The 27,847-nt window shown below is 41.1% G+C and overlaps 1 long non-coding RNA gene across 1 annotated transcript; it reads left to right on the top strand.

Annotated features, from left to right (window-relative positions):
- Positions 1-27,803, top strand: LOC106489968 (uncharacterized). The gene is made up of 3 exons (XR_001293502.1): positions 1-20; positions 25,271-25,311; positions 27,769-27,803. It is a non-coding gene; the product is annotated as an uncharacterized lncRNA (long non-coding RNA).
- The last annotated feature ends 44 nt before the right edge of the window (positions 27,804-27,847 follow it).

The raw sequence follows: 27,847 nt of genomic DNA, 5'->3' as shown, positions 1-27,847 counted from the left end.
CATCCAGTTCTTGCTCTAAGGTAAGAAGAAACTGATTTCTCTTTCTTATGTCACCATAACTCTGAAGTCCTTCTATGACCTCAACACCTTAAGACCACAACAGTAGTGCACAAGACTGAAATCTTGTGCAGACAGGTGTCCTGCTCTATTTATAGGCTTTTGCACCTGGAGAAATATTTGCAGAGAATTCTGGGAAGGCCTTTGTCTAATAACTGACAGGAGGAATTTGCTTGCTAATACATTTCAAAACCTTGCCCAGAACCTTTGCAGTAAAATATACCAGCACTCAGACACAGCCAGCACTTTCAGAATGATGAATGAAGAGTTCCAAATATGTTCATTTTTTCATGGCATTACTCAACCTGGGTTACAGAGTCCTGGGATAATATCTGGTTTGAAAGGAGAAAGCATAAAGCACAGGGACTCACCACTCTGACATTTATACCAGAAGAGCATCACCAAGAAGAGCATCAAAGAAATTTTTTCTTTAACTGAGCTCTGTAATTAATATGTTTTAAAAACTGATTTGTACTCTGAAAACAGATTTAAATAAAACAGACATCACTAAATGTTGCTCTACAAAGCTCTGACTGCTTGGTTCAGTTTTCTGTAACTTAGGCAGGATTTGCACAAACTAAGGAACATCCCTAAGATGAGGGAAGAGAGGCATTAAAAGAGAAAAATCTAAAAATGAAGCACATCACATACTCTCCTCTCAGAAGCCGTATCATTATTGTGGTTTTCCAATTTATTTTCTTATTCTTTTGCCTAAATCTTTTTCTATGTCATTCACTTTAGCAATTTTCTGGATGTTATCTCCATCTCAATAAAAGGCAGAGGAAATAAATTAGACACCCCAGATTCACAGACTCCAGTCTTATTATTCAACCTTCTTTGGCTTTGCCCTGAAAACTATGCACACACATGCACACAACCCTTAAAGAAATACAATTTTCAGTTCACTTCCTAAGTATGGCTCCTTCTCCGTATCAGTAGTTGCTTCCCATCTCCTCCATACTGCCCTTTTGTCCAGCTTCTTGCATCCCTGTTATAGATCTGTGCTTTCCTCTACCCATCAATAGTTACCACAGTTTGGTGCTTTCTGCTTCCGATAGGAAGTTTCCTCACTTTCTTCCTCATTAAACGATGAAGAGAAGTGTGAGAAACCTAGTATAGTAATGATTCCAACATAGAGTTATTCTGTAGCTGTATTCCAGACTGAGGACTAAGGCCCCCAAAAAGATTGAGATCAGCAGGATTTAGGAAATTAAAGTCAAATTTGCAGCCCTCCAAATTTGTAAGCAGCTCTTCATCAATGGTCAATGCTTCGACCTGTCTAAAGCTCCTTTGGCACCTAAGGAAATGTCTAGAAAGGCCTCTGTCTTGACCAGACTGAACAGTATGGCCCCTAGGGCTGTGCTTCGAAGAAAAGGAATGATCACACCACCACTTATTTTTAAATAAGTCAGCTGTCCTCAGGAAAGCATCAGAAGCCAAGAAACTTGCATGAGAGAGACCCCTCATCAGACCTCAGGTGAGACAACTAAATCCCAGAAGGGCAAGGCTAAAACAGTCCTTTGCCTGCAGAATATACCACTGACAGCTGAAGCAGCTCCCAACTCAGTGCATTGATTGTCTTGTACCCCATGGTGACTTTTTTCCATGAATATACACAGTGACTTTAAGCATTCATAGGGAGCTTTGGATATGGAGCAAGGCCAAAGGCTACAGTTTCAGCACTGTGGCACTGCACTGCCTTCATCAGTGGCTCCAGCAGCGATTCTTGTTAGAATCATACAGCTATAAATTAAAGTTACAAATATATGTCTCTGTAAAACATAGCCTGGTTATCTATAAAGTATCCTTTCAGTGCTGTCCTGACTTAGGAAACCAGGAGTTAAATCCTAGGATTTATCCAGACAGTCTGTCCCTGACCTAAAACATCTTTGTAGCTGTTTTCTAAGCTTCTAGAGGAGAAGAGGTTAGAAATGGCATCAGCGGCATTTCTTACAGACTTCATCTGGCACGTAGATCATCAGGCAGCCCAATTCACTGTGTGATGCTTTTGTTTCTCCACTCCCTATCACAAATTATGGTATTATTTTTGTATTTTGATGCTGCCAACACTTCAAGACTGTATTGTATTGTAATCCCAAGGGCTCCAGGCAAAACAAATGGAGTATTTCAAACTTCTCAGGGTTTCTACAACATCAGGCTGCAATAACAGTGTCAGTTTATCCTTATTTTAAAAACTGTCTTCAGTCATCAGGACAGAGATTATGGGGTACAGTTCTGCTGCACAAAATTTATGCAGTGGCAAATTCTCCATAGCTGCAAATTACCTAAGCCCCTGATGAAAACACAATTACTTATTATCATCTGTGTACATCAAAACTTCTGCTTCAAGACATGTGACTTAGTCTGTGTCTTCTAATTGAAGAGATTATTTATCTTGTGAAAGTAACAGCATAAGGGATCTTGGTAGTGGAGGCAGAGCTTCCAGACAAGGTAGACAAGGAATCCACTTGTAAAAGGGAGATAGGGGTATTAGTATTAATACTAGCATTAGCAGTGCTATCAGTGTGAGTGCTAGTATTAACATTAAACAGAACAATCATCTTCAGAAACTTTTAATTATCTCTGTCTTCAGCTTCATCACCTGTTTTCTTTGTTGTATCCTTTTGTAGTCTCCACTGTGTGTCTATCTGTGTCTTCTTAAGCTCCAATTCTTGGGTGCAAGGATTGTTTTTACTCTTGTATTTGGAAAGTGCCCAGGCCATTTTAGACATAGTCACAACATAAATAATCCTTATCCAGACTGCTGGAATGTCCAGTCACTGCGTTAGCTGCATGGCCGCACGTTCAATGACCTCTTGCTCTCTTCCAAGGATTGTCCCATGTTTCCTGCAGTTTGCTGCCAGCAGCAGGGGAACATCTACACAATCAAATGTTCAGTTTCAGAAAAGCAGCTTTCCCCTCCCTTCCCCCGCCCCCAACTCTTCTAGGAAAATTAGATAATGACAGTTTTAATGAACTCACTTAAAGGGGTGATCTACACAGACTCTGCCAACAGTGAGACTGTGTGCATTACTCAGCAAGATATGCTGCAAACACAAGTATAATAAGCACTGCTGGAGAGGGCTGCCTGGTGAACGCTTGGTGCGGCTGCTGAGTGTTGCATTGCTAGCCAAGTGACCCTAATCTGAGAGCAGTCACAGAGTACAGAAAGCTGAGTTCATAACAGTTATGTGTTCAGAATCGAGAGAGAGAGAGTCAGGAAAACAAGTATTTCTTGTTGTTTTAACATGTGGGATCTGAAGTACAAGATCTGTCTTTAAATTAGTGGCCACGTTCTCCAACTCTCCAATGCAACAACTTCTTCATGTTGGCATAACTGTTGTTCTGCTGAGGTCAATGGGAGATCCAGCTGACCTCCACAAAAGATCTATTGGACAAAGTATATCAAAGAATTATATTCCCTGATCAATCTCTTGCTTAAGTTTCCCTGCTGTAAAGGAATGGAGAATGTTACTTACTCAATTGCATAAAGTTCTTACTTTAAACAGTAAGACAAGAAATTCAGTGATGGATTTTTGTATCACTGGAGAATACCTCTAATTAAAACAGAATTACTCCATTTGTACTAAAGTATATACCACTAAGTTATATGTCTTACCACCTAAAAAGTATGGAAGTAGCAAAAGTTAATTCACAATCATAAAAAGATTGTATTTTCAGGGAGAGGTATGTAGAAAATCTCATGGAAAGAGAGACAAACATTTTCCATAATATTAGGTCCCTCACAAAATCTGTGTATTGGTAAATTTTGCACACACAGACTGGAAAAATCATATCAATCCCCTTGTTAAATGAAGTTAATTAAATTCATTTTTGTTACAAATGAAATCTATAACATTATACAATTTTAAAATGTTAATAATGATACTCTGAAAATGTAAGAAATAATTATTAAGTAATTTGCAATTATCTCATTGTCCAGAGGTATAATGATAACCAAGAATCCATTGCCATCTGTAGTGGTAAAGCTGTACTTTTAAAATAATCTCTGCTAATGTGACTACATGAACAGATTGTCCAGTGTTTTACTATGTTAGTGATTTTGGATTTAAAGATAACTTCCTATATATTGTGGAGGTTACACAGTGCCAACATATACAGTATGTAAAGATAATGAGCCATCCAGCCATTCAACAGCCATGCTAAAATTATAATTTTAAAGACACAAAGCAAAAAAATCAACTTTCATTCTTTGTGGGTGCCCTGGTGATGAAGGACGCAGAGAAGGCAGAGTTACTGAATGCCTTCTTTGCTTCAGTCTTTACTGCTCAGGCCAGCCCTCAGGAATCCCAGAGCCTGGAGACAAGAGAGAAAGTCTGGAGAAAGGAAGACTTTCCCTTGGTGGAGGAGGAGTGGGTTAGAGATCATTTAAGCAAACTTGACACCCACAAATCCATGGGCCCCGATGGGATGCACCCACGAGTGCTGAGGGAGCTGGCGGATGTCATTGCTAAGCCACTCTCCATCATCTTTGAAAGGTCATGGAGGACAGGAGAGGTGCCTGAGGACTGGAAGAAAGCCAATGTCACCCCAGTCTTCAAAAAGGGCAAGAAGGAGGACCCAGGGAACTACAGGCCAGTCAGTCTCACCTCCATCCCTGGAAAGGTGATGGAGCAGCTCATCCTGGAGGCCATCTCCAAGCATGTGGAGGAAAAGAAGGTGATCAGGAGTAGTCAGCATGGCTTCACCAAGGGGAAATCATGCCTAACCAGTCTGATAGCCTTCTATGATGGAAAGACTGGCTGGGTAGATGAGGGGAGAGCAGTGGATGTTGTCTACCTAGACTTCAGCAAGGCTTTCGACACTGTCTCCCATAATATCCTCATAGACAAGCTCAGGAAGTGTGGGTTAGATGAGTGGACAGTGAGGTGGATTGAGAACTGGCTGAATGGCAGAGCTCAGAGAGTTGTGATCAGTGGCACAGAGTCTAGTTGGAGGCCTGTAGCTAGCGGTGTCCCCCAGGGGTCAGTCCTGGGTCCAGTCTTGTTCAACTTCTTCATCAATGACCTGGATGAAGGGACAGAGTGCACCCTCAGCAAGTTTGCTGACGATACAAAACTGGGAGGAGTGGCTGATACGCCAGAGGGCTGTGCTGCCATTCAGAGAGACTTGGACAGGCTGGAGAGGTGGGCAGAGAGGAACCTCATGAAGTTCAACAAAGGCAAGTGCAGGGTCCTGCACCTGGGGAAGAATAGCCCCATGCACCAGGACAGGTTGGGGGTTGACCTGCTGGAAAGCAGCTCTGCGGAGAAGGACCTGGGAGTGCTGGTGGACACCAAGTTAAGCATGAGGCAGCAATGTGCCCTTGTGGCCAAGAAGGCCAATGGGATCCTGGGGGGCATCAGGAAGAGTGTTGCCAGCAGGTCGAGGGAGGTGATTCTCCCCCTCTACTCAGCCCTGCTGAGGCCACATCTAGAGTACTGCGTCCAGTTCTGGGCTCCCCAGTACAGGAGGGATGTGGCACTACTGGAGCAAGTGCAGCGAAGGGCTACAAAGATGATTAGGGGACTGGAGCATCTCTCTTATGAGGAAAGGCTGAGAGAGCTGGGCCTGTTTAGCCTGGAGAAGAGAAGGCTGAGAGGGGATCTTATCAACGTGTACAAGTATCTGAAGGGAGGGTGTCGAGAGGATGGGACCAGACTCTTTTCAGTGGTGCCCAGCGACAGGACGCGAGGCAACGGGCACAAACTGAAACACAGATGCTTCCATCTGAACATGAGGAAAAACTTTTTCACTGTGAGGGTGACAGAGCACTGGAACAGGTTGCCCAGAGAGGTGGTGGAGTCTCCTTCTCTGGAGATATTCAAAATGCGCCTGGATGCAATCCTGTGCAATGTGCTCTAGGTGACGCTGCTTGAGCAGGGGGGTTGGACTTGATGATCTCCAGAGGTCCCTTCCAACCTCAGCGATTCTGTGATTCTGTGATTCTGTGATTCTATGAGTTACATTTTTAGGTAACACTGCCCTTTAGGAAGCGTGGTACCATCTTTATATATAATAAAGAGAAACATAAAAATCATACAGTGCATGAACTAGAATTGTAGGTATTGATTTATTATAATTCTAGATTGCATAGACAAATGCCATTTAAAAATCCTTTCTCTGACTATGATATTATTAGGAATTGAGTGCAGGTAGACATATCAAGTAGTAAAGCAAATGAAATTACTGTGTATGTATGTAATGGCCAATAAGAACAATAAATAAACACACACCAATATAAATTTTGTTTTGTTCAGTGTGATTAATGAACATCAGAAACTTTTTTTCTGATAAGTGGAAAAGATGAGGTTCCTACCAAATGTAGAACAGATGCCGCTGAAAAAGCAATAGCCCAGAAGTTTCCTTGCTCACAGTTTGCAAGCCTCTCCTATGCCACAAAGAGCTGCTCTTCTTGTTCCCTCATGACTGCTGCTTTGTATATGACTTTCTGCAGAGTGTCAACCTTTTGCTCGCACACAGTCCTTGCTATAGAGCCTCCCAGGGCTGCATTTACAACCAGCCACAAGGCAAATTCCCAGCCTCTGAAGCCTTGCTTTGCTCAGGCTTTACCTTTGGGAGAACTGGGTTGGGAAACAGATTCTGTTTTTCCTGTTACTGGATTCCATATACGGGTTGAATTATTATTTTCTTTCAGTTAGCCTGAAAAAGGATGGGAAGGACATATCCATTTCAGCCAGGTCTGGAATTAATAGCAGTCACTGATGCCTTTAAACATAACAGTATAACAGGTGGAGCAGAAAAGATCTCCCTGTTATTAAAGTTGCCTGACACATCTCACAATAAGATCCCATTTTCAATTGCTAATAAATTTGTCACACTTCAACTATTTGGACTGAAATTTTACATACTGCCTGCCTGCCTCAGGCTGAATTCTTTAGGAAAATTTGGAAAAAAAAGTCATTTCTCTGAAGAAACTTTCTCTCAACTAGCTGTGCTTGGACTCTTTCCAGCTACAAGAAATAACCCAATCGTCTTCCATTCCTGCAATGAAAGATTCCTTCAATAATATACTTTCCATTGGAAATGTTGGGCAAGCTCCTTACTTGCTGAAAATAAACATAACACTATTGACTGTAAGAGCGAGAGCTTGTTTTACATCACCTGAGACTTTGACCTACTGTGTAGATCTGCAAGTATTTGTAAGAAATTGGTGCCATTAGTTTTTTGGAACTGGAGAGAATAAAATTCTTGATTATTTTTGTTTTATTTTGTTTTCAAAGTGAAGTCATAGGCATTGATATATAGATATGATTGTATTATGCCTGGCCACAAGGAAAAACTGTTTGATTTCAATCTGACATGGACTGATGTACATCTTTGATGTATTTGCTATTGAGATATTTCTAAGAGAAATACATATTTAAAAAATAGTTAATTTTTATTTCTGTGTTAATTGATCTCTGCAACCTGATTAATGAAGATATAAGATCAGTAAATGTGGCTTTGTTCTATTTTATCTAGCACCTCTAATAAAAAATTTAAAATCTCTCTGACATTATCTTGCTAGAAGAAGAAATGAAAGCACAAATCTTCCGAACTACTAAAATGGGTCTTCTTTCATGTACATCTTCTACAAACATTCACAGCTCCTGTGATGGCAGTACCACTTAACCCTATTTTGAAACCTCATTAACCTCTTTCTTGATGTTTCTAAAATGAGATTTGTTAGATACTCAGCTCTTTAAATATTTCTCTTCTGTTAAGCTAAGAGCAAAACAAAATAAAAGCAGAATATAAAGACCCAGGAAACATCTCATCAGTGGTGTGCTATTTGTCCTTCAATGGAGTAAGCATGGAAGACATGTGGACCTCCACATTTTTTTGCTCGTTCGAGATCTAGTGATACATCTTCTGTATGAATTCTTGTACTCGTTTCCTTCAGAGTAACGCAATTTCGTAGACTTCTATGTGTAATGGTAAGCTGCAGCTTACCATCAAAGATAAACATGAAAAGAGGTTACAAGAAATAAGAAAGAACTACTATAATAATCCAATCCACTAATACTAATGGATAATTTGCTCATGTTTCTGACTAGGCAGTTGCCCCCTGAAAGGGGCCATCCCTGACACTTCTCTTATTTGTCAGCCTCCTTACACTTCTCACTGTATGTTTAGAGTCCTACATTGAAGAGTCCATATACAGTACACTTCTTTCCTATGGGTCTCCCATGAATAGGAAATTTGAAATGTTATTCTGGGCAAGTGAATTTTGGAGTATCAGTAGAATTCTAGCCTCTCTTTACAGAAAAGAATTTCCCCCTTCATGATTTTATCTACATAATATAAAGTAGCCCCAGAGATGCATGGCTAGCTGTGGATTCTCCTCATCTATCTATTCAGATATTTTGGCTACCAAGCTCTATCTGTATCATGATGAAGAGAAAAGTCCTATTGCTACGGTGAGCTGAAAATGTTTAAATTCTAAATCAGACTTTCTGAAGATATGTGAGTATTTTTTACAAAAATATGTGAATATTTTAAAATATTTTTGAAATTCCTAGCTAGCTCCTCAATGAGCTCTGTGCATTTCCATGAGCAGCTTGCCCTGGTTAAGTGATTAGGCAGGTCTCCTGCTCTCCTTGTGAGAACAGGCTTTTATGAACTGGTTCCAAAGACAACTGAATGCTAGATATGCAGCTGCTAGATTTATGACAGGTGCTGGATCAGGAATACTAATTTTTCCTAGTGTTAGTATATTTGGATGATATTATACTTCTGCAACATAGCTGAAGTCTGTACACTGTACCTCCTGTACCTCTATGGGAAATGATCATGATGAATGTACAGTCAAATGTGCTTAACGTTTTGCAGATGCTGTGAACACCAATTACAGAACACTGACTGCAGTGAAGGGGTTAATGATTAATTAACTATGATGATATGAATTAAGTGTCAGCAGGGTCTAGGGTAATTGATGTCAGGTGAGTAGGAAACTCCCCAGGATAATGTCAGTGCCAGAGGGAGTGGTGATTAGTGAGGATAAATGTTGGTGTGATATGCATCTGATGAAGGCAAACAGAGTTGAATTTTTTGTGGGACTGGGCCCAGCTGAGAATAATAAAGGCTTTTCTGTTACTAACTGAGAATAAAGGAGATTTTGAATGAAAATATGTAAATATGGGCAGAACTCTTTCCATCTTTAAAGAGTGCAAGAAGACATATGCTTTTAATACACTTGTGTGTGAAGCTTTAGAAAGAGATTCCAAAGTTCATTGTGAACCATCTAAACCCTAATTTTAAATAGTTTTGAGAAAAGGAAGAAAATTGAGGTCCATTAATTTTTTCTGTTCATTACAAAGAGCAATGCAGAATAGTCTTCAAAATCCAGATGAAGATTTCCCTGTGCTTCCATTTACCTCATTTGCAAACTAGATTATAAAGATTTTTTGACATCTTTGGAAATCTCCTTGAGCACTTCAGGCAGAAAACATTGGTAAGTACTGTTGTCATTTAGTTTGATAGCTACAGTTTTAACTCCCTGTTTCTATGGTATGTGTATGTATTAAAGGGGGCTTTTCAGATACCCTAGACAATCCTGATTCTTTTTCAGAAGAAAAATCTGTCCTGTGTGTTGTAAAATGCAGTACAGAATTTGTAGTGCACAATCATTTAAGTAAAGATTGTTTCATAATGCATGTATGCTACTGAGATGAATTAATGCTGTGCAAACAAACTCAGTTACTCCATTACCTGACTTAGATTTTGTTAAAAATGTTTTAAACAAAGATCATTGAATAACCTTACACACTAACCTGCCTGAACCATTGCATGTTTTTGTGTGTGTGTATGTAAATATATGTGTGTGTATGTAAATATATATGTGTGTGTGTGTTTATATATATTTATATATATATATATATATAAAAGAATATAGCACCATTTCACTTTAAAATCTCTTCCACTCCACAAGGCAAACATGGGTCATAATAGTGGTATTTACTTATTTATTGTAGGTGAATCCTATCAACTTTTGAATGCGCACATTTTGAACTCTAATGTGAATCTGGGCCGTATCAGTTTAGCTGACACACCAAACAGGAAAAATGGAGAAATTAAGAGTTTCCTAGGGTATTGAACAATGCTCCCATTTGCAGAAATGAAGTGTGACCGCAGTCTGTGGATAATGGAGCATGAACACACGTCACAGAATCACAGAATGGTTGAGGTCGGAAGGGACCTCAGGAGATTGTCTAGTCCAACCCCCCTTCTCAAGCAGGGTCACTTAGAACATGTTGCACAGGATCGTGTCCAGGCGCGTTTTGAATATCTCCAGAGAAGGAGACTCCACCACCTCTCTGGGCAACCTGTTCCAGTGCTCTGTCACCCTCACAGTGAAGAAGTTTTTTTCTCATATTCAGATGGAACTTCCTGTGTTTCAGTTTGTGCCCGTTGCCTCGTGTCCTGTCGCTGGGCACCACTGAAAAGAGTCTGGTCCCATCCTCTTGACATCCTCCCTTAAGATGTTTGTGCACATTGATAAGATTTCCTTACTCAGCCTTCTCTTCTCCAGGCTAAACAGGCCCAGCTCTCTCAGCCTTTCCTCATAAGAGAGATGCTCCAGTCCCCTAATCATCTTTGTAGCCCTTCGCTGCACTTGCTCCAGTAGTGCCACATCCCTCCTGTACTGGGGAGCCCAGAACTGGACGCAGTACTCTAGATGTGGCCTCAGCAGGGCTGAGTAGAGGGGGAGAATCACCTCCCTCGACCTGCTGGCAACACTCTTCCCGATGCCCCCCAGGATCCCATTGGCCTTCTTGGCCACAAGGGCACATTGCTGCCTCATGCTTAACTTGGTGTCCACCAGCACTCCCAGGTCCTTCTCCGCAGAGCTGCTTTCCAGCAGGTCAACCCCCAACCTGTCCTGGTGCATGGGGTTATTCTTCCCCAGGTGCAGGACCCTGCACTTGCCTTTGTTGAACTTCATGAGGTTCCTCTCTGCCCACCTCTCCAGCCTGTCCAAGTCTCTCTGAATGGCAGCACAGCCCTCTGGCGTATCAGCCACTCCTCCCAGTTTTGTATCGTCAGCAAACTTGCTGAGGGTGCACTCTGTCCCTTCATCCAGGTCATTGATGAAGAAGTTGAACAAGACTGGACCCAGGACTGACCCCTGGGGGACACCGCTAGCTACAGGCCTCCAACTAGACTCTGTGCCACTGATCACAACTCTCTGAGCTCTGCCATTCAGCCAGTTCTCAATCCACCTCACTGTCCACTCATCTAACCCACACTTCCTGAGCTTGTCTATGAGGATATTATGGGAGACAGTGTCGAAAGCCTTGCTGAAGTCTAGGTAGACAACATCCACTGCTCTCCCCTCATCTACCCAGCCAGTCTTTCCATCATAGAAGGCTATCAGACTGGTTAGGCATGATTTCCCCTTGGTGAAGCCATGCTGACTACTCCTGATCACCTTCTTTTCCTCCACATGCTTGGAGATGGCCTCCAGGATGAGCTGCTCCATCACCTTTCCAGGGATGGAGGTGAGACTGACTGGCCTGTAGTTCCCTGGGTCCTCCTTCTTGCCCTTTTTGAAGACTGGGGTGACATTGGCTTTCTTCCAGTCCTCAGGCACCTCTCCTGTCCTCCATGACCTTTCAAAGATGATGGAGAGTGGCTTAGCAATAATGTCCGCCAGCTCCCTCAGCACTCGTGGGTGCATCCCATCAGGGCCCATGGATTTGTGGGTGTCAAGTTTGCTTAAATGATCTCTAACCCACTCCTCCTCCACCAAGGGAAAGTCTTCCTTTCTCCAGACTTTCTCTCTTGCCTCCAGGCTCTGGGGTTCCTGAGGGCTGGCCTGAGCAGTAAAGACTGAAGCAAAGAAGGCATTCAGTAACTCTGCCTTCTCCGCATCCTTCGTCACCAGGGCACCCACCCCATTCAGCAAAGGGCCCACGTTTTCCCTAGTCTTCCTCTTGCTACTGATGGATTTGAAGAAGCCCTTCTTGCTGTCCTTGACATCTCTCGCCAGATTTAATTCCAAACGGGCCTTAGCCTTCCTCGTCACATCCCTGCATACTCTGACAACGTTCCTATATTCCTCCCAAGTGGCCTGTCCCCCTTTCCACTTTCTGTATACTTCCTTCTTCTGGTTGAGTTTTGCCAGGAGCTCCTTGCTCATCCATGCAGGTCTCCTGCCTCCTTTGCTTGACTTCCTACTCATAGGGATGCACCGCTCTTGAGCCTGGAGGAAGTGATGTTTGAATATTAACCAGCTCTCTTGAACGCCCCTTCCTTCTAGGGCCCTCACCCATGGGATTCCTCCAAGTAGGTCCCTGAAGAGGCCAAAGTTTGCTCTCCTGAAGTCCAGGGTTGCGATCCTACTTGGTGCCCTGCTGCCTCCTCGCAGGATACTGAACTCCACCATCTCATGGTCACTGCAGCCAAGGCAGCCCCCGACCTTCACATCTTCCACCAGTCCTTCTTTGTTTGTTAGTACGAGGTCCAGCAGCACACCTCTCCTCCTTGGCTCCTCCACCACCTGTGTCAAGAAGTTGTCACCAATGCTCTGCAGGAACCTCCAGGACTGTTTGTGCCTAGCTGTGTTGTCTTTCCAGCAGATATCGGGGTGGTTGAAGTCCCCCATGAGAACCAGGGCCTGGGATTGTGAGGCTACTTCCAGCTGTCTGTAGAAGGCCTCATCGACTTCCTCATCCTGATCAGGTGGCCTGTAGTAAACACCCACAACAGTGTCACCCATGCTAGCCTGCCCTTTGATCCTTACCCATAAGCTCTCGACTCGCTCTTCATCCACCCCTAGGCACAGCTCAATACATTCCAGTTGCTCTCTCACATAAAGAGCAACTCCGCCACCTCGCTTGCCTGGCCTGTCTTTCCTAAAAAGCACATAGCCATCCATGACAGCACTCCAGTCATGCGAGCTATCCCACCATGTCTCTGTAATGGCAATGAGACCATGGCCCTGCGACCGCACACAGATCTCTAGTTCTTCCTGTTTGTTCCCCATGCTGCGTGCATTGGTGTACAGGCATTTCAGGGAGGTGATCGAGCATGCAGGTTTCCCAGGAGGGATACCAGAGGATCCTCCATAGCCACATCCCATGCACACTTCCCTGGCTGCATTCACCTGCTGGAGGCATCCTGACTTGAGCAGTCTTTTGCCAACTACCCTGGCACTATAACTCTCCCCTTCCCCCATCTTTCCTAGTTTAAAGCCCTCCTTACCAGGTTGGCCAACCTGTTGGCAAAGACCCGCGTGCCCCGTCTCGTGAGGTGGATCCCATCTCTCCCCAACATTTGTCAATCTTCAAACAGGGTCCCATGGTCGTAGAAACCAAAACCCTGTTGCCAACACCAGCGGCGCAGCCAGTCATTAACCTGGAAAGTCCGTCTCCTCCTCCTCTCATCCATCCCCCTCACTGGCAGGATTGAGGAGAAGATGACCTGGGCTCCCAGACCCTTGACCACCATCCCCAGAGCTCTGAAATCCTGCTTGATGGTCTCCAGTTTGCCCTTGGTGTCATTGGCACCCACATGGAAGAGCAGCAGTGGGTAATAGTCCGAAGAATGGATGAGCCTAGGCAGTCTTTGCATGACATCTCTCACACGAGCCCCTGGCAGGCCACAAACCTCTCCAGACAAGAGGTCTGGTCAGCAGATAGATGCCTCCGTCCCCTGCAGCAGGGAGTCCCCCACAACAATCACTCGCCGCTTTTTCCGGGCGTTCCGGCAGGGCACAGGGTCTGTTGTCCCAGGTACTTCCCTGGCAGCCATGCCCATCTCCTCCTCATCCTGGAGGGCACTAAACCTGTTCTTCAGCTTCAGGTCTTCGGGAGGAGTAGGAGCCTTTCTCCTCCCACGAGCAGTGACCAGTTTCCAGTCTTCTTCTACGATGTTATGATGTACCGTTTCACACGGCACAGAGCCCTCCGGCAACTCCACTGCTGCAGGGGGTTGGGACTCCTGAAGCTGCACAGTCTCCGAGAATACCCTGTCTATCTCTTGCTCTGCTTCTCGGATGCTGCGCAGCCTACTGACCTCCTCCCGTAACTCCCTTACCTGACAACACAGCTCGCCAACAGCAGCACACCTCCTGCAGGAGAGCTGACTGCCAGCCCAGGCCTCCCGGAGAGGCCCCAAGCACTCCCTGCAGCCTGAGACCTGTAGAGCCGCATCTACTGTCAGAGAGTCGGTCTGAGTCCCAGCCTCTGACACAGCAACTCCAACAGCCACTGGGGAACGCGCTGTGCGGCGTGTCACGACCATACTTGAGGAAACCTACACCACAGGGAACAGAAACGAAGGGCCCTTCGCGCGTCCCTTCGCGCGCCCTTCTGCGCAAACTGCTGCGCAAACTGCTGCGTCTGTTCGCTGCCTCTGTTAGCTGCACTCATGGTGAGTCCTCATGTACTTGTTATCAAAAGTAAGCATTATACAAGTAATAATTTGTTGGATTAAAGTGCACTGATAATTTCTGAATTAGCACATTATTGTTTACTACTTGCAGAGAGAGAAACTATTTTTACTATTGAGAAAGTCAATGAAAAAAAAGCTAAACAATTTGGTGTCTGAGGACTCTCTAACTCCTCCTCTCTTTAGCACTGTCTAGTACACAGCACAGTACTACACAGCAATGGCATCCATCCCTGATTATGATATAGACATAAGCCTGCGCTTTCCTCCTTCAAAAATAGGTGCCTACACTGGCTAACACCAGTTCTCCCTGGCTAAAATGCTCGTCAACAGCCTAACATACTCATTTCATCCATTAGCAACCCAGCTAGCCTATTCTTCTTCTGCAAAGTCCTCTAAAGCTTCTTGACTCCCTTGCTCAGCAGTGATCGGATTCTTTGTGGCCAGGCCAAAGACACAGAACCGGCTGATGAGACAGCAAATGGTTAAGAGAGAGGCTTGACAGAGTTGGAAATTGTTTTGAACTAAGTGAAAGCAAAATAGGGAAGAGGGCATGGAGCTCTAGAGTCAAAAGCCAGCACGACAAGCTGTGGAATAGTAGCATCTTTCTATACAAATAAAATACTTTCTTGAAGGAAGAAAAGGTTGTTGCCAACTTTGTACCATTTGCAGAACCATAGTGATAAGGGACATCTCCACATCAGAAAATGTAAAGTCTGCTGATTCTCGTTTAGAAAAATCATTTTTACATCAGTTAGAATACTTCTGAGAACCACTGCAAATTCTATTGTCCCTTTTTCAGAATCTAAAATACTCTTTTAATACAATCTTAGCATATGAGAGGATTAACTTTAAAACTGAAATAAAATCATAGCCTCCTTGCCTCTCTACTCTTTCTAGTGCAGCTGAGCTTAAAATCATGAACATTTTTTCTATAAATAGTAATATTTTCTTGTTAAATTAGTGTGAGTGTGACATTCTAAAGTGCAAGCATTTTACAAAAATATTAGGAGAATTTAAATGCCATCTTTGCTATTCCTATGGCCTACTTAGAAACACTCTTTCTGGATAGGCCTTTGAAAAAGAATGGGGGAGCAGGGGGAAGTCCATCCAGATAAAGAAAGCCTCTCCTAGAGGGATTGCCTGAAAGGCAGATGGACTAGCTCACTTTTTTGACTGTTATTGTTGTCTGACAGTTGATGATAAGTACAGACTGAAAAATAAACTGTAAAGCAACTTCTGCTTACCAGTTGAGCAGAAAATAGTAAGCTGGTATGGAATAGAAACAGTAAATGGGAGGCATACGTGGGTTTGGAACTGTGAAGATCCCCTGATAGGACTGGGCAAGCAGCTTCATTCCAAGTCCAAACAACCTGAACTCCAGCTATATAATTATGTTTGGATTTGTTTTTTTTTTTCTGCCCATAATATTTTGTTTGGCTTCTGGACTGTTTGGAAGTTAGAATTTCTCCTGCTGCTTATTTACTTATGACATTCAGTGCTGGCCAGGCTATTGCATTTCTGAACTGCAGAACTCTCTAAATTCCCAAGGATACTTGAAAATCATCATTATCAGTAATAAAGTTTAGATATTGTGGGTAATAAGAGCAATTTCAGTAATGAGACACAATATATCAGTCTTGTGTCTTTTTCCTTTGTTTTCTTGAGAGCTAATTGTTGGGTCAGCAAGTATGGGCTGTGAAGTAGCAAGTAGTCATCCTAATTATTATGGAAGTACATTATGGAAGTACATAGTTGTATCACTAATAAAAATGAATCAGGGCTGTGCTACTTGGATGTGGTCTAAAAGCAAGGTTTCTCATTTGCAGGAAATGCTAGTTTGTGAGGTATTTGGTTGCAAAGTGAAATCTACCCCAAAATTTTAAAAAATTCTTGATAAACTCAGGTACCTGGAGCTGCTCAGTGTTCTTGTCAGACAAGTCACTGTCTTCACCACCAAAATTATCTGCTATAAAGCAAAGATGCTACTTTTATACGGTCTGATATGCACTGCATTTTCAGAATACTAATCACAGCTGATGAATCCAGCGGAAAATAAGATCATACTTTCACACTTAATGCATACAAAATGAGCCTTGCCTCCTGTAATGGTAGGTGAGAGGGCTGCCTAAGTGCTTCTGCAAAGCACACTGTAGGTTATTGCAACCGCCTGAGTTCACCTGATCCCACTTCTACTAATTTATTGCAGTGCACTTACTAATTAGTTGGTCTTTGTCTGGTAACAACAGTTATCTCTCATACCTTAATATATACTAGATGACACCACCTTTGCTGACCCAGAATCCTTGCTCTTGTTTTAGCACCTTGTGCTCTGTACTTGCAATGAAATTCTTTCAAGCTGAGCTTCTTCATGAGATGTTGATACTTTCAGCTTTTGCTCGAGACTGAAGTAGCACCAGAACAGCCCCTGTATGAGTGACTCAACCTTTTCCTTATTAACTATTAAAACATCAATCTAAGTTTTCAAACATTATAGTAAGATCAGTCCACTGGTATCACATAATCTGACCTGCTCTGTACACAGGCTTATCTCCCCAAAAACCTTGATAAGAGCACACCTTTTGGAAAGATTACAGAAATTGGTCTACCACCTCCTTTGGTAGTTGGCCTGATAGTTTCTACCCCTAGGAAATTGCATCTTAGTTTAAGTCCACTTCCGGATGTTTTAACCCCATTTTAACTACAGAAAGCTGGATGTCTTAATCAGATATATCCTGTCAGTTTACATCAGACTAGACACCCCACAAAAAATTCAGGTGGTTCTTGGATAAAACTGAGATGGATTCTATGGGGACCTATTTTATTTTATCTAAAGCTCTGGTTAGGAAGATGGAGGGAACTTTTCCAGGACATTATGCAATGATCCTTCATTAGAAAACTGTAAAAGTTTTCTGAGTAAAATGTGAGAGGAAAAAAAAAATGCTTCTGGCTTCCATGCTGTGTAACCCCATGCAATGCCATAAAAAACCCTCCAAAACTGGCTTGCACAGAGGCCAGACGTCTTACTTTGGCCATTCCTTATTAGCCACTAATACAATTAAAGTTGCCTCAAAGTTTCCACAAATATACCCCATCTTTGAGAGGTTATGATTCAGCAGTAAATTTTTACTCTAGGGTGAAACTTAACAAACAAAGGCCTATCCCAAGAGCAAGCTTTTAACAATATTAAATGTATGTAATTATTTTTTACATTTTTTAAACTATTCAGCTTTTTACAATCCCAATATCCTATGTGCCTTGGATAAGTCAAAACAGGAAGTTAGACCTAAAGCATGCCTAACTGGTGGTACCAAAACCAGTTCTTGCCTAAGCATCACCAGTGATGCCTGATGCACCACGTGCCAGAACACTTCTGACCCCACACCCAGAGAGCCTCGGTGGATATTCAGTGCAAATATTCAAGTGGATACCCAGTTCCAAGATCACTGACTGAGACAGCAGGCATTAAGTTCAAGTCTCCTTTTTAGTTGTCCAAGCTCAGCAGTAGCTCAGAGCTCTTCAGCTCAGCCTTGTACAAAGGCAAGAGCTGGCACCAGTGCAAGGCAGCTCATCCTCACTGCTGCTGAGAGTGGAGCAGTGCTCAGCTGTAGTACTCCTCCCCCCCCCCAGTGTGGTAGCAAACTTAAGAGGATCTCAGCATGCACTCACAGGTAAGAGCTTCCTGATCACAGTCAGCTGTACTCTGATTCAGGCAGCTGCTCCCCTCCCCTTAGCAGGGTCCTACTGAGTTTCATCCACAGCAAAAATTGGAAGCCACAGCTTTGCCCAAAGGTAATTCTTAAATGTGCTAAGTAGCTGCTTTCTCACTTGCATGTACTCTGTGGAAGTTGAGAGCCACTTCCCAGCATAGATACAAGTTACTTCTGATCAGCAATCAGCTAACACAGTTTAAAAACATTTTGTTTGACATCAACCCTTATTTGCATCTGCTGATGATGGTTCTCTAAGAATGTTTATTTTTTACTGTTTTTTTAATATGTTTCTTATAGGACCATATTTTTTTTTCAGTGTGATTGGTCTATTAAATAGAGCTCTTCTGAATATCTATTGATAGTCACCATTCACATTCATTGTTAAAATCAAAGATGAGGAAAAATCTTTTTGGTTTTACTCTTGCTTTGTAACTTTTATGAGTATTTTTGTTTCACAGGAATAAATGGCTACACAAAAAACAGGATCCATACTGAGCACAAGAATTAGATCCACCAGTTCCTCTCCACACCCACATACACAGGTACAAATCCACATAAAACTTCAAAAACTTACACAATATTAAATTACATAATTTTGAAAACATTGACAAGAACTTCTGGACTTTTTTAAAAAAAAAAGATGTTTCCACCAGCACAATATATCAAATCTGACAAATTTGCAAAGGTTTTTGGATAAGCAGCATGTGTCTTTTTAAGATAATAATTCTGATCCTCCCAAAAAAATCTCTGCTTTCTTTACTGTTACTTAGTAAATAAAAAAAAGAATCTCTAGAAACCAAAATTCAGTTATGCTGAGTGCCCTTAAAAGAACTTCCTCACTCATGCATATTGTGAGATGGTGAGTGAAAAGGAAAGACAGCAGCAGAGGGACAAAAAATTAATCATCAAGCTGAGGAAAAATAGAAAAGAAAAATTAATAAATCTTCTTTCTTCAACTGCAGAAGCACAGCCCCAGATGGTTCAGACGTGGCCAGCCACGGGTGGGAACAGTGAACGCCACCTTAACCGGGTCCCTGGCAGAGGACAGGCTAGGGGGTTAAAGCCCAGGGTTGTGGCGTCATTATGCTATCCCTTACATGGACACATAATCATAAATCTTAAGCCGTAGCTGGCTGTTTCAGGGTATGTAGAGGTTTGCACTAGTGTGTGGGAAAGAAAAGTTTGTCATCAGATCATGGTAACCAAATAAAGAAGGAAACAATTTTCTTATTCATCTGAGCTTGAAATCTTTATTTGTGTACTATATTACTTGCTGTCTGTAAAGTGAAATACTTTTCAAATTGTGGACCAACCGCTCAGATCCTTAAAATAAGTGTTTTACCTTTTTGGTCATTTTGCAGCGATCCACTTATTATTCACCTTTCTAACAGTAGGTTCCTACCTTGGCATGTCTGAACTATCCTCTGTATATAGGCTGTAAAGATCTTCACATCGCAACAGGATGTGCTCTGAATTGCACCTCATGTTACCCATAATACAGGACATGTCTACTTCCCCCAGGGCCGATCCACACAGAGATATTTTGGCTCTTACCTCCCACTGCATTAAATGGAACCAGGTCTCAATACCTTTGTGGATCTGACCTTTGCACTTAGTATTTGTTATATGTTTAATAAATCCCAGAACCCTATAACTCTTCTTGACTGTCAGGAGCATAAATCTTCCCATGCACTGCTAAATATTGACCTTAAGCATGTGTATATATTGCTTATGGCAAAACATTTTTTAGTTTTGTTTTTAATCCAGCCACTTGCCTTTGTTCACTTTTTGAGGACTGTGTCTTTTTTGAAAATAGAGAGTTGCTGTCTAATTCTCAGTTTGAAGGACTGGGTGTTAGCAAGGTATCATTATCAGCATTAAGTAAATCCTTAGCTTAAAATGCAGCTCCGCTGAGGACTCCTTACATACCACACCTTTAAAAAGCTGCAGTAACGTTTCAAGCATGTTCAGGCTTGCCAGTACCCAAATCCACATTTTGTGAAGTTGCCTAATGTCTGGGAACAAGGTTTAAATATACCAAGAAAATGTTATAGGCAGACCTTTAGCAATATTTTTATGTATCCATTTTCCAAGGAAAAACTGATTGAACTGTATAAGCTGCCCCTCTTCCAATTTATTGTAAGAATTCCCTGGTGCTGTTAGTTCATCCATCGCCAAAAGTATCACTTTACACAGTTTTTCATTGTACTCAGGGGAAGTATATGGAAATTTTACAGCAATAAGCTACAAATGGGGAGCTGGACTATAGCCAGTTTACATCCTTCTCATGCCCTTGCAGCATTTTCTTCAGAGTTTAGTGTTCTCCACAGTGTAGAGAATATTTATTCTAAGAGGCTATTATATTTGTTTTGGAGATGCAAAATGTTGTAAGTAGGCCTTTAACAACGATGTCTAAGTGGCAAAGTTGGCATTTTCTTTTCTTTTTGTTTCAAGAAAAGCTCATTAGTGGTGTTTTAAAAACCTCAAAATCAGACTTTTCCACAATGTGCAGCTCTTGCATTTCAGTTTATTCTTTTGCAAATGGTCAACAATTACTGTTCCAGTATTATATAACTTGATTATCACTGTATCTTTTGTACAAATTGTTAGCATATGCAACATAAAGGTGCTGGCTGGGCTGACCCAAGACCTCATAAGTTTTGTCTTTGTAATATTTTTTGTAAGTGAAAAGAGGGGATAGGAAGATTAGATACAACATTATAAGTGTACTTAAGGAGTGAAGTATTTAAACCCATAATAAAGTTGCTAACTCAGACTTTTCACAATATGATGAGGCATCCATCAACAACATAGAGCTGACATGTTTTAATAGCAGGCCAACATAATTCATTGTTTGCATACTGAATGTGTACACGAACATAGGCATTTCAGACATCAGATTCAGCCCTCAGAGAGTGATTGCTCTACAGAAGATAGAATTTTACAGTTGAATGGATCATATATTCCCTAAAAAGAAGAGACTGATGATTTCTTCCCAGTGTGTGAAATTGTCTCCAGAGCAGAAGCCTATAGTGATTGTCTTCATAATTAAGACCTTACTTTTGTAGGTTTCATAGGTCTTAGGTGGCAACTATCTCATTCACTTACATTTTAGACATCTACATCTGAGCCAGACTCTGTAGCTTCCCTTCTTAATCAATGGAAATAAATTTGTACTCTAAAGGCAAGATTTATCTGTCCAACTTTGCAATCTACTTTAAGGTAAAATGACCTTCAAGGTAAAAAATGCCCAAGACTCCATAAACCAGTCCTTCTTTGATCATGAAGGGGGACTAAAGTGATGAGTTCTCATGTACCTTTCTACATTGTAGATTTTAACATTTAGACAGATGACTCCAGCCCACTGTACCCCACACTTGCCAACAGTGAAAAAGACCTCACAGCTGTGTAAGAGCCCCACACAGATGAGTGTGGTTGTTGGAAACTAGTATGAATAACCAAGCCTGTGGAGGAATGGCCAGGAGGCCTGCTACAGGTCATGCGAAGAAGTGGTACCTACCTGAAATCCAAAGGGTTTCACATCGTAAGACCTTACCATAATGTCAAGCCTCCTTCAAGCTTCTCATACATCAGCCTATGGATTTGCTCAGAACAGACGTGAAAGCCACTGAAATGAACGGCAAAACTTGTTGACTTTAATATGGGCAGAATCCCATTTTGAATTAAATCAGTTCCTAGAGATCCAGTTCCCAGGGAGTTACTAACACTTTTATGATCTAATAGGATAACAGCAACAAGATCACATTGCTGCTGTCTTAAGAACTAATGAACTAAAAAAATACCATGGTAATTAATTCGAAAAACAGTGAGAAGCTCTTACATATCCAACACTAGCATAAAATTCACCTAATCTTTTTTTGTAATGAATTCTAGGAAAAATCTTTCTATGCCTCAGCTCCCTATCAGTAACAGTAAAGAAGCAGTATTCTATTTCTCCCAGTTTTTGTAAGTCTAGAGTAATAGTCCTCATCAAGAAGACTTTATAATGACTTACTGTGTATCTTTGCAGTATTTAGCACAGAGACAGCTCAGATGGGATCTTTGGGTGCAGCTGGAATATAAATACCAGTATGTAAAAAAGATACTTTAATGGATGTAAGTTCCTCACTGCTTTGAGTCAATTGTTAACATGCATGCAGATATATGATCAAGATATTAGAAATACTGTATTTTATATTCAGTTATTTCTAAAACACTACTGCTGCTACATATTCACTACTATTGCAGTGTCTGCAGATGATTTCTTAATTTAGAGGCTAACAGCAAGCATATTTAACAGAGAATTTTTGCTCATGGCTCTGTGTTTCTTTTACAACAGTTGATTAGTAACACCAAAAGTTACACTGGGAGCTATATTTCCTGCATCTTTATACAGCCTTAGAGCTATCATCACCACCAGAGCAGACACAGAGAATTTTGTATAACTACGGGATTAACAGATAGGGAAAGGGGGAAGTGATTTCCAATTATATATGTAAAATAATGTATTGTACATTGCATTTTTATTTTTAGGATGACGCAGACATTCTGTAACTGACGCAAGATTTTTGGCAGGTTACTTTCTAATACTGCTTTACAATGCATAAAGTATTTTACCACACCAGTCTGTACACATTCATTTTTCATGATCATTCTGCAGGAAGATGTGAACTTTTGACCTCCCACCTTCCCAACATAGGTTCCATTCATTAAAAAGAAAAAGAAGAAGAAGAACAAATAGCTTACACACATGTACATGTTAATACACATCTTGGTTGTAAAGAGCACTCTCAGTGTACTTCTTGCCCAGGAAGGCAACTCCAGCAATAAGAAACCTTCTTTCAGGTAATTAATGTGGTCTTTTGTTTAGGTTCTTCTTTAAAAAAAATCAGTCTTATATTATAGATCTAAAATAAAACATTAAATATTCACTCAGAGTATTAAGTTATTTGCATTACAGGCTCATGCAAAAATGTAAATGGACAAGTTATTTATCCCATGAAGTATGATGATCTCTTATTTGTTGGAAAGTTTTGCTTTTTGCTTCACTGGGAACAGAACCGTTACTCTGTATATGGATATGACCATCAGGTAGTTCTGAAAAAAAAAAAGAAAAGAGTTGGGTTCCTCATATTTTCCATCACAAATCTCTTACAAGAAAATGGGCCTTTGACTTCCATTGACTTTAATAAATTGATCACTAAATTGATTCAAAACAAGTTGAGATTGTGGACTACAGGACCAGAAGGACCTATGGTTTGTTAGAGCAGGGCATTAATATCTCTAGCCAACAAAGACAGAAGCAGATGCCGAACTTTACACATACGAATTCCTTTTCCAGCAATGAAAAGACTATAGGCTTCCATACAATAACTTCTTTAAGATGACATACTCTGTCTCTTAAGAGGGAAGATACTACAGTTGTTCCATAATGGCTGCTCTGCCTATTAATTCTTGGATTGTTTTCATACTGAGAAATGTACTGTCTTTTCAATAGATATCTGATATTTCAATCCATCCCTAAATTCCAGGCTCAGTGCAGTGTTATAATCCAGATAATCCTAAATATGAAGTACATTTAACCGAAGCTAGTTAAAAAAGGGAAACAAAATACAGTATTTTTCTCTAGGTTATTTTAGTCAACTTTAGTATGGCTTGAAATATCTTGGGGGTAAATTAGAAAATGTGAATAATTTGTTTTTCAATTTTAATCAAATCCATAGAATCTGTTGCCTCTTCATTGCTAATGGGAAAGCCAAAATCTGCTGGTTTAGGCAGCATGAGCAAAAAGCTAAAGCCACATTTACATTTCATAAATCAGGTAACAGTTCTGTAGATGCCAAACTGCAGAAATCTGCAGACTCTCTGCAGCTAGTAGTCACTGAGCTGGAGTTTTTAAATAACTCACATCTTAAAAATAAATAAAACTATGTTTATTGCAATAATTAATATCAAATTATTTTTCACTTTTAAATAGGCTTTTTCTTGGAGATTGTAAAAATACCCACAGGCAACCAGTTTTCTTCTTTACTTTGCGTTCTACTCTGTTAAAAAAGGGTGCTCAGTCTGGGAATCCCACATTATGGGTGATTGCTCTAACCATTGACATTTTTACCTCCTTGTCTTCTGTCAGTGTGCTAGTGAGCCAAAATATGCAACTGCCTCCAAGACAGAGTTAAAACTTGTAAAGCCCAATCAGACATAGATATACCTCTTGAACATAGAGTTGAATACTAAAGTTATAGCCATGTAGTCAATGCGTCTTGTTGATTAGTTTAAGATAGTCTAGGCTCAGTGTCCTGGTCGGTGTTAGCAAAGCAGAGAAGTTAGCACAAAATTAGCTAAGGAATTTAAATCCCACTAACTAGTCCATGATGATGCCCCACCTACCAGTCTTCCTGTGAGCAGCCCAAGACTTACCCAGTGTGACCGTAGTAAATCTATGTAGCAAAATAGTGTAGATTACCAATGTACTTAGTTTCATCTAGTTCTTTGGTTTGTTGAAAGGAGGATCCTAAGGCTGACAACCTTTAACTTTCCCTAGATGCAAAAAATTGGGATCATCCACATCTAGGAGCTGATCTACCAAGGTATATCCAAAACATTTCCTGCCACTCCCTTGCACGTGATCTGGGCCACACAAATTGGTGGGACGTCCATGAGTGACCTCTCCTCCTTCCCTCCTTAGCTTTCAGAAACTCCTACCCATAAGCCTGTCCTAGCTAGCAAAGTATTCAGTTCACATATAGGCAACTAACTGCCTATGCATCTTAAGTATTAGCTTAGTCACTGTCTGCCTCAGGGTGAAAACTCCCACTGAACAACTACAAACTAAAATTCAGATTCCAAAACATCTCAGACTTGAATTTCCCAAGTCATTATGCAGAGTTGGGCAGAAAACTTTATCCATCACCAACCTCCTTTTTTTTTTATTTTTGTAAATGTTATAAATCACTGAAAATTTTCTAATTGTTATTTTATGGAATACAGCACTGCAAGCCTGCAAGTGAAAAAACAGACGAATATTACTATCAGAAACAAGTCGTAGAAGATTAACCATGGACTCGTAAACCACTATATAATTTTTTGGTCTTTTATAACAGATCTGAGGACTTATTAGCCAGCAGTTGGACCTACTGAATAGGTAGGTACTCAAAGGTAAGCATAGATAGCTTTTTAAGCATGGTCTCTGGTATCAGAGACACTTAAGGTCAATTAGCAATATGACTGCCCAGCTGAGATAGCGATGATGTGAAGAGAAGTTATTGCCTTCTTAGGACATAAGGGAGCCCTTCCTGCTAAAGCACAGTAATCTATATAGACAGGATGGTCTACATCTGAACAAAGGGGAAGTACTGCCTTGAAGCCTCAGGACATCATTTCCCTTGTTCTCAAACTCACTACTAAGCACTTGAGGCAAGGTTGAAATGTTAATGCAGGGGGTAAAGAGGGTCTCCCTCTTTCTCTAGCTTGTCTTTCAAGGGATCTTCTCCCAGATTTCCATTTGAATTCTGGGGAGGAGATACATCAATACAGTCTTTCAAAAATAAATGAGGCCACAGGCACCCACTGACTGCACTCTATTTAAAACTCTCTTCTAATACCTTGGCTCAGCCAGTCTATAGGTTCTTACACTGTGCTAAATCCCTACTGAGTAACAGAGAGTGCTGCTTGGAGAGGTGCCAAATCAGCACTGCAGGGATCCTGCAAGTCGTTACAGGCCAGCAGGTGACTAAAAACTACCAGTAATGATCCAGCAGATATAGATAGAGATATATAAATATAGCAAGAGAGAAATTAATGGTGATTCTCACAGTAGACTAAGGAGATTCATAAAAATCAGAGCAAATTTTAAATAAATATGCCTGAAATATTCATTTAGCCCAAAAGAGCAAGAAGTTAGTGGCTCAAACACTTACTGGTTTACGGGAACCCTGAAACTAAGGTCATGTAGAAGTAAGCAAATGGGTAGTGAAAGCAAATGGGACAGATCAAGACCCTTCTCAGGACTAGAGGATTTCAGAGTCCTAGGTTCAAATCTTTTCTCCAAATTAGTCAGAAAATTACTCTGAACCCAAGCTTCCTGTATGAGTCCCTAGTGACAAGAAACACATAGCGCATCCCCTGGCCATTTTAGGTAAAGTTCAGGTTTATACCCACACTGTTTGATTCAGCTATTGACAAATGTCTAGCTTACGAATGCCTTCCAGCAGCTTTGCCTTAAGCTGACTCATTCTCTGTAAGGAAATGTCAACTCTTAGACCACTTTTCCCAGGGACTAACAGCAATTTAAGTCCTGAAGATCCCTTGTGGGTTTGAGCAACAGAGAAGAAACACTTATGAGAATGACACTGTTGCCTATCATATAGACTTGCCTACCTAAAAGTGCAGATTGCTGCCTAAATATCCTTAAGGCTTTGTACTGAATTAGTAGTTGCTGGGTTCCAAACTCCGACTGATCAAAAATAATCTTGCTATAAATATTTCAGATAATGTTGAATACTATGGTTAGACATTACTGAAAGCATCACTCTGGTGCATGTAGCTTTGCATTCATGCCACTGTGAACTAAAGTAGCATTGGAAATACTTTCAGAATGGTTAAAATATTTTTCAGCTCAGAACAAAAATTCTTGCCATTTTCCAAGAAAGGATTTTTTTGCATCATATTAATAGACAGTGTGATTGATGGAGACAAGTCATCAAGAAATATATGAACCAGGTGTCCGTGATTTAGCAGAGTACTTTCTTCCTTCATACATATTTCACAACTCTAACTTGCATCCAATGACTCCGCATCTCCTCTGTAAATGTATCTGATGATGTGAATGAGGTCTTAGATTTTGGAAGAAAGATAGTGTTTATTTTCGGAGCTTAGACACAGTCTGAGATTGGCCAAACTGTCTGTGAATTTTCTTACTCTGCAAGGATGAGGGGAGACTTTCTTACAAGCATGCATGCATAGTGAAAAACTGCTAACTGCAAGCTTTATGTGTTATAAACCAAAGTGTCTGCATAGGACAATACCCCTTCAGTTTCAACTTTCTTTTAAATATGTGATTGGACTGGTAGTGAAATTATGAAAATCTCTGGGATATTAAACTACATTTATCCTAAGGAAAGAGGTCTACTCCAAGGTACAAATATGAAAGAATATGCTTACAGGTTAAATCCACAACAACCATTTTCAAACATTAAGGATTCAAATTCAGAGAAGTTATAAAGGAGCATTCTAAAAATCCAGATCAACAAAAGGGCCTGAGAACAACAGGATTTAGTCTTCATGCATGAGATTCTCAGATTCTGAAGTGGGAAGTTCTAGAAGTGGAGCATGTTCACCACCAACAGCTAAATCATGTCATTAAAAGGAGAAAAAGAGACATTTCTGTTGGCAACAACAAAAAAAATAATGGTATTATTATAAGCTAAACCTTTTCTAAAACTCAGTAGCTGGAATAGGTTCTATTAATGTGTTCAAAAGGAACCTGGCTAATATCATCTTCTAGGTCACAGATGCCTGGATCATTCCAATGTAAAAGTGATATATATTATTTAGTCTGCAACTGCAAATGATTATAGTCTCACTCCCTTTTTTCTAGCAGCTAACATGCAAGGCCATCTCAAAGTTCAGTGTCAAGCTAAAACCTGTAATCCGTACTCAATGGTGAAAGATGGACACTA

The sequence above is a fragment of the Apteryx mantelli genome, chromosome 2 (genome assembly GCF_036417845.1).
Source record: "Apteryx mantelli isolate bAptMan1 chromosome 2, bAptMan1.hap1, whole genome shotgun sequence".
In the NCBI taxonomy this organism is placed as follows: Eukaryota; Metazoa; Chordata; class Aves; order Apterygiformes; family Apterygidae; genus Apteryx; species Apteryx mantelli.
The sequence above is the reverse complement of the archived record's forward strand: the minus strand, read 5'-3'. Positions and strand labels throughout refer to the sequence as shown.